The sequence below is a fragment of the Limulus polyphemus genome, unplaced genomic scaffold, assembly GCF_000517525.1.
Source record: "Limulus polyphemus unplaced genomic scaffold, Limulus_polyphemus-2.1.2 Scaffold555, whole genome shotgun sequence".
NCBI classification, from domain to species: Eukaryota; Metazoa; Arthropoda; class Merostomata; order Xiphosura; family Limulidae; genus Limulus; species Limulus polyphemus.
This window is the reverse complement of record NW_013666165.1, coordinates 68,224-76,249: the sequence shown is the minus strand read 5'-3', so window position 1 is coordinate 76,249 and position 8,026 is coordinate 68,224. Positions and strand designations below refer to the sequence as shown.

Genomic DNA, 8,026 nt, shown 5'->3' with positions numbered 1-8,026 from the left:
ATTAACTCGTAACCAGTTTAGTACCTAAATTTACCTAAGGTTTTTTAAAAAACCTACTAAACTTTAAGTTAAAGAAACTACACTTAATAGTTAATCTAAGAGTTGTTAAGGTTAAAAGCAGCTATAAAAATATTGTTTAAAGTTTATCTTAACTGATCCCTTCCTCTGTTAGTACTTTTTTTTCAAATACAATATAGCTTAAAGTGTATAATGTTTGATATAATTTGCAATTTCATTGCCCAAAATTACTAGGGAAATAGTTTACTAATAATGTGGTTTTAAAACTTCTACTGATGAAAATAATAATTATTTTCCATTAAAAAAATATCATGATGCCCAATAACATAACTGTGGGGAAGTAGTTGCTGTTTAACCCTAATTAATAATATTCACAACTATAAGTGATTTCAAGTTTTGTGATAGTGCCAGAATTTGACTGACAATCTACCAGTACCAATCACTCATTTAATTATAAATAGCTCATTCAAGGTTAACTAGATATAACATATGATCACAGTAATATTTAAATTTATGATCTTCAAAACAAATTTAAAAAATAAGATTGTACTACCCTATTGCGTAATACATATACTTTTTAACTTGTATATAAAAATTACACAAGTTACGTTTTAATACTTACACTACAGAAAACAACACCAGCAACATAACCCCTGGCTTGAATGGTATAAAAACAAAAGTTCAGACAACAATGACCAACTAAAAAAAACATGTTGCATATAATAGATAAACAAATCAAACTAAAACATAAGCTACAATAAAACTTGTGGTGTGTCAATGTAAGCTAATACAGGGTTCATAAAATAATAGAGCTGTGCCATCTCTCAGGGACAAATTAACGTCTCGCTTACAGTATAATTACAGCAAAACCTTCTGTAGTGTATGTATGGTCTATGGCCTGGGTTGGTGGTTTGGGCGCTCCATTCGCCATTTGTATCTCACGGGTTGAAATCTAATCACCGAAACGCAGCCCTTTCAGACATATGAGGGTTATAATGTAACAATCAATCTCGTTGTTTGTTGTAAAGAGTAGGCCAAGAGTTGGCGGCTGGTGTTGTTGACTAGCTGCTTTCCTCTAAATTAGGGACGGGTAGCGCACATAGCTCATTCATTGCGCGAAATTCACCAAACAAAGAAACTTCTGTCAAGGTAAATAATTACTGCTATCATAAAAATCAAATTTACCCTCCAAATTATAAATTACTGTTCTTACTCTAATTTTAGTAAATTTGGGTTACCTTTGTGCGTGTGTGAAAGCTAGTATAAACTATATATTATAATATATACGCTTAAAACAAAGTTATACCTAAAATTACTGTCTCAAAATGTAACATTCCAAAATATCTTTGAAATTAAAACAAAACGTAAAACATACTTTCAAACAAGTTTTAATTTAGAAAAATTACATTTACTCACATTATTCACTTAAATTATTAGACAGCCTCTCTAACAACTCAGGTTCCACTGTAATTCACCACGTATATACATGATACATTATATCTTCAGGATAATTTCTACATGTATAAACCAAGTATTTGATTTTCTGTTGTTTGAAGGTGGCGCCCTCTACTCAAATATTAAGACACAACTACTTATTTGAACACTTCCAATTCTAGTTAAAAAGGGTTTTCCTACGCCTCATTACTATGTATGTATGGCTTGAATTTCGTAACAGTTATGAAATAGCACGCTTTCACGCTCCTGTTCAAGGAAATCCGGTAAAACATAAGGGTGCTTTTAAAGGTTTCCATGACAATGATGACATAAAAAACACTTGATAATGACCTGAATTAAAACGCCTTGCCTTAGTTTCAAAACCACGTCTTATTCCACGAAAGAAAAACGAGCTCAATAAACTGGTGTAACAGTATCACAGTGGGGATAGTGGTAGTCGAGCGATTTAGTGTGGCATAACAGTAAGAATAAAGCTAAGTGAGACATTTCTCACCTTCTTTTCTTTCTCTCGGAATGACTCTTCTGTTATATACCAATCCCAACGATATCAATTTTAAAAATTAGTCACAAATAATTTTATAAGAAATCAAAGACTTGTTTCTTTTCTACATATCTAGTTTTCATTCAATTTCATACATTTAACATCTTAAGTCTATGTTTTCTCCATGTTGTTTCCCTTATCCCGAATTCAGTATACAGAACAGTACAAATGAACAGTTTTACCCATATTTTTTCGCTAGAAAACTAAAGAATATAAAAAAGACAGGCACATTATATACATGTGTGTGTGTGTCTATTACAGATTTCTTTTTTTTTCACCAAGGATAAAATTGAAAAGAGAATATGTGACATATTGGCCTAATGCATTCCTTGATTAGTTGTCCCCTCTGCTGTAGACTGCAGTTTCGCCTTTTCAAGGCTCATCAGGTTACTGTATGGTGAATTAAAAAGGACTCAAAAGCCCCATAAAGATTAACACACATTCCAAAGTTCATTTGAAGTTTAAAGATTATCGTGATATATGTTATGAGAACACCGAAGTCGTGTCCCTCCTCGTTTTTTTTTTTATTTTTTTATTCATTCACTCATTTGTACATACATACATAGGTCTGTATACAGAATGTTTGAAACTGGGTTTCTAATTTGTGAGATCAAAAGCTAACACATATTGGATGAAGAAGAATCAGCATGCTACGTTGATCTGGGAGCATGCCCCCCAGTTATACGTGAAAAATAGGTGCTAGGAGATTAAATCTGGAAACAATTTTACATGAAATAGAGATCAAGCAATTACATGGATTTTCACATAAAATCCACAAATATCCAATGAAAAGTCAACAAATCATCATTCTGTTGTAACACTTCATGGGAAGTTAGACTTAAATTATCATAAATGTTTATGTTTTATTATAGTAAAGTATTGTACTATCTACATACAGAGTAGGCATTAATTGTTAAGTTATATTACTAACTTAAATAACTCTCTATTAGCTATTTCAGTCATTGGCTATTATATACATACATGTATGCACTACTGAAATGACATTTTAGCGTGTTCCATTCTTCTGGGGTGTTTTTCCACAAATAACTTACATACAGCTCCAATGTTGATAGCGATGTTATAATAATTATGTATTAAAGCCAGAGCACTCAGTCTTTCTTTGGTTTGTTTTCACCTCAGGTAGTTACTCAACCGACAGAGAGCAGATGCCGAACGTTCACATGAACATGAATTTAGTAGCAGTAGTGTTTTTATATCACAAAAATAGGGGGTTCGAGTGAACCCCCTCCCCCTGCGTACGTGAGTGTTATACACACACATATATATAAGAGGTACCTGTCCTACGTCCGATAGCATAAGGACTAAATGTATGGTTTGAAGCCTTCAAATAATAAATTAAGTCAAAAATTTGTATTTATGTGCATAATTTATTTCACACATAATTTACATTACATTACAATTACTTTATCTCACACCTACTTTATCATTACAGAAATGGTGTAACAATGACTTGACTTTACTTCGCTTTACTTTATTACTTTTACTAATTCCTCTCTACATCCTCAGTGTTTGTTGATACCCTGAGTGCTTCTTGATAATAAAAAAGAACTAGAAGTTCTTCCTCCTTCTTGGGTCAAAATGAAGAGATTTCTTGGTCATCCTACTCGTGAACACCCAACATAAAACTGACCACGTGAAAAGCAAGAAGTTTTCACATGTAACCCTGTCACATAAAAGGTCTAACCTTGTGCTTTGGTTGCCATTTTTCCTGGCAAAAATATGAATATTTGACATTTTTAATGAAAAACTCAAACTTTTCCAAGAAAAAGTGAAAAAAAAAATTAAGAATAAAAATCGGTCCAAGTCTGTGGGGTCATTAGCTAAACAAACATATGTTTGCTGTGGACGAACCTCAAGGTAAGTGGAGCCGTGTAATAACCGTCCAGGCCCGGCATGGCCAGGTGGTTAGGGCGCTCGACTCGTAATCTGAAGGTCGCGGGTTCGAATCCCCGTCACACCAAACATGCCAACCTCCGCCTTTGCCTGGCCCCAAGTCCAGGATAGCGGGGCTAGCAACTCCACTCCGTAAAAACCAAGCTGCTACAAGTAACTGCAACAACACCTTTCGTTGGCGAGGTGTTGTTGCGGCCCTATGCTCCACTGGGAGTTTACAGGAATAAAAAAATAAAATAAAAACAACCGTCCAATGACATACCCTTTCGTTCAATGTATCATCCTACCAAATTTGTTGAGATTGGTCCAACGTTGTTCGTGAACAAACAAACAAAGAAATATTTTGCTTATATAAGTATAGATCTATATATAAATATTCAAAGCACCACAATATTCGAAATATCGTATCTTTTTATTTCTATTTATGATTCCGGTAGGTTGGTAGCGCTTTCCCAGCATTAGTACTGCTCTTCACCTAACCAAAGTATATACAATACATAATACATTAAATATATAAATTTTTTACTTTTCGTTTGGTCTTTTGATAATCAACAAAAAAAAGAGATTATTCAATGAAAATTGTTTTTATAAAAAAAATCGGAAAGTAATTTGAATTTTATTGAGATAACTTGTGGGTTTCTTAAGTTTTTTTAGTTATATTTTATTTACAAGTTTTTATTGTTAATGGATTTTATATAACATGTAATCTTTATTTATATTATGTTTAGAATAGTTTCACTGGGATGTATGTGCTTATATATATACATATATGTATTTCGATGTTCTTAACAATTATATAATTAATGTATTACATATTGTGTTCGAACATGATAGTGCTCTGAATAATTTTATATATTTAATGCGGTTGAGAAGATCATACCCTTATATATATATTTATAATTGCAAGTTATAGCTTGAAACCGGAGTTTGTCCTCGATACGATATTTGCTCTGTTTACGACGTTTAATAATAAAGTATTATTTGACTTATCAAAAACTGCCACAATAACTGTGTACACTGTTAAATAGTAAGAGCAAGTTCTGACTAAGAAAGCTTTTCCAATTTGGTTGTTTTCGACTGCTCGTTTCGCATTCGTAGTGACGCAAAGAAGCGGAGACTGTACATATTCATCTCAGTTCGATGATTCATGAGACACAAAAGTTAGATGGGCTAAAATAAATTGTAAAAATAAACACGATAACAATTTCATTAGAACTATTGTTAGTTTGTAATTAAGCACAAAACTACACAATGGGCTATCTGTGCTCTGCCCACCACGGGTATCGAAACCCAGATTTTAGCGTTGTAAGTCCGCAGACATCCCGCGGTGCCACTGGGGGGGGGGGGCATTAAAAGTAAGAAAAAATAGTTATTTAAACTTTAAAGCAGTACACGCATGAACTTATTAGCTTTTTTTTTCATAATAATATTGCAAATGCTTGAATTGAAGGGGAAAGGAAAGGGCCTTTGTTAGAATAAATCATGTATATGGGGAAGTTTCGGAAGTGAGATTGCGCTGACTGACTTAACATCAGTGGAGGTAAGAGTGTGCGGCTACAATGATACTGATTATCCTTGTACCAAATATTATTTCCATTAACCATTAGAAAAGTTTATTTTCAGTCTGCTTTTAATGTTTATTTTATGCAAAATTATTGTTAAATTTTAGATCTGTTAAAATTAATAACGGTTCAATAAATTAATGAAATTCACAGTGTATGTATGTATATATATATATATACATATATGAACAGCGTACATTTCTTACATAATATTTATGGATTTCCTCTTCCTTGTTAAAATAGTTAGGTTAGAGCACTGAATATATCATCCCTTAAAGCTAACCTACTAATACTTGTGTGTAAATAACGGGTGACGTATTCAGTGCTCTAACCATAACTATTTTAAGAGTATCCCGTCATAAAGCCAATCTACTAATACTTGTGTGTAAATATGACGAGATACTTTTAAAATAGTTATGGTTAGAGCACTGAATACGTCACCCCTTATTTACACACAAGTATTAGTAGGTTAGCTTTATGACGAGATACTTTTAAAATAGTTATGGTTAGAGTACTGAATATGTCATCTTTTATTTACACACAAGTATTAGTAGGTTAGCTTTATGACGAGATACTTTTAAAATAGTTATGGTTAAAGCACTGAATACGTCACCCCTTATTTACACACAAGTATTAGTAGGTTAGCTTTATGACGGGATATTCGAGCAGGATAATTAGAGTTAATCTCAATTGAACTAAACGATTGAGTTTAAGTTAAGAAAATAAATAGACAGGAAACGTGACGTAAAGTGAAATACGCTCTTTATTTATAATGCAAAGCACAAAACACAGCGTGCATTCTTGCGTAGACACTCGACTGTCTCCTTCCTTCCGGAAAACAACTAGGAAACAAAAATAGCTCGAACTGAACAACTCAACGGTTTACTAAAGAACCTAATGAACTAAATAATTAACTCAAAAATATAATAACAGCAACTTTTACAATAGGAAAATACTAATTTAAATTATATTAATTCTTTAATATTCACCTGCCTTTTTGAATGTAACTTTTATCTAATAATGACCCGTTGCTATGGGTCGAAACGTTGTAATCATTAAAGTCAGAAGTTGCCTACTGTAAACGTTCCTCTTTTTGTATATTTGAATTAATTAACACCTCAATCCCCAGCAGGTTCTCCAGAGTTGCCATCGTAATCTTTATATGTTCCCTGGTCTTGTCTAGGACCTTCTCGGTGTCAATCAGCTAGGCTCACAAGCGGCATATCTCCTCTCCAAACTCTAAGAGAGAAATTTTCGCAGCCAATCCTCCTTTCTGTTGTGGAGAGCCTAAGCCTCAGTCCAATGGACGACCATCTTCTGGCAATGTCCTTTGAATGCTGGAGTCTGCTCTATTATGGGGTAGTTAATCATTATCTTAAGTGACTTGGATGGGAGTTTAAACCTTGAAATTTTCTGAATCTGCACCTGGGATCGTTTGGCAAGAGTGGCCTCAGCAGCTGCCTAGATATACGAATTCCTCCATATTTGACCATTGGTTGGAAATGCCCATGAGATGAAATAACCTCATTCACCATAAACTCCCACCATTGTGGTGGTAGTGGCGAAGATGGTTCATGAGCTAGCTGGCTATTTGCACTGCCATCATAGTGGTGGTGACAGTAAAGAATACCCTGATTTTTTTTGTATCAGAATTGTAGCCAACGTCTAGCATACACGATTACAAATTCTACTGTTATAACATTGATCTAATATCATTGTTTCTGGCATTGGTGTCTGACATGAATGCTTGTCTTTTCGTGAATAGGCTAGCATTAAAGCATTGGAATGCTTGGTAACATTCTTCATTCCATTTATAGAGAGTCTCTGTTTTCATGAGAGCAGATAATGGTGCTGTTATCTTGGAGAAGTTGGCCATAAACCACCAGTAGTACGACACAAAGCTGAGGAAATTGCTGACTTCTTCCTTGGTTACAGGTTAAGGTCAATCTCTCACCAGTTCTGTAGACTCCATTTCTCCATAGAATATGACCAAGAAATTTAACTTTTGTGTGCATGAGCGAGCACTTTTCTGGTTTCAGATCCAAGCCTGTTTTATTTATCAATTGGAATACCATTTTCAGGTTCTCAGCTGCAGACTCAAAAGTTTGAATAAACACCAAAACTTTATAAACATATAACACATCTCACCTATTGCAGCCCCTTCAGTGTAGGATTCATTAGCCTCTCAAAAGTGGAAGGCACATTACACAGGCAGAATGGAATGACAAGGAATTCATACAAACCATCTCTCATGCTAAAAACGATCTTATATCTATCCTCATCGTCCATTTTGACTTACCAGTATCTAAATGCAAACTCCTCCTTCAACATTCACTGTATTTCAGTGCTAGCAATGCCCCTAGTAGTCTCGGAAAGCTGTTGTGGTGCCTGATTTATTGGATTTGCATCACCTATATCTATGTTGTGGAGATTCGTCATTGTTCTATCCAACTGACCACCTGGTCCCACAGTTACATCAGAATTCTCAACCAATAAGTCACTGATTTGCTTTTGCTGCATTGGATCTATATTTTCT

The 8,026-nt window shown here is 34.2% G+C and overlaps 1 protein-coding gene across 2 annotated transcripts in view; it reads right to left on the bottom strand.

Moving 5' to 3' along the window:
- Positions 1-1,683, bottom strand: part of LOC106459076 (cytosolic phospholipase A2-like) — a 47,454-nt gene extending 45,771 nt beyond the window's left edge. Inside the window, exon 1 of one of the 2 annotated variants that reach the window (XM_013918655.2) lies at positions 1,435-1,683. The gene's annotated coding sequence lies outside the window, so the exon portion shown is untranslated. Of the gene's footprint in view, positions 1-640; positions 779-1,434 lie in introns of those variants that run through there. The other variant, XM_022385477.1, reaches the window with a different exon arrangement.
- Positions 1,684-8,026: the final 6,343 nt, after the last annotated feature.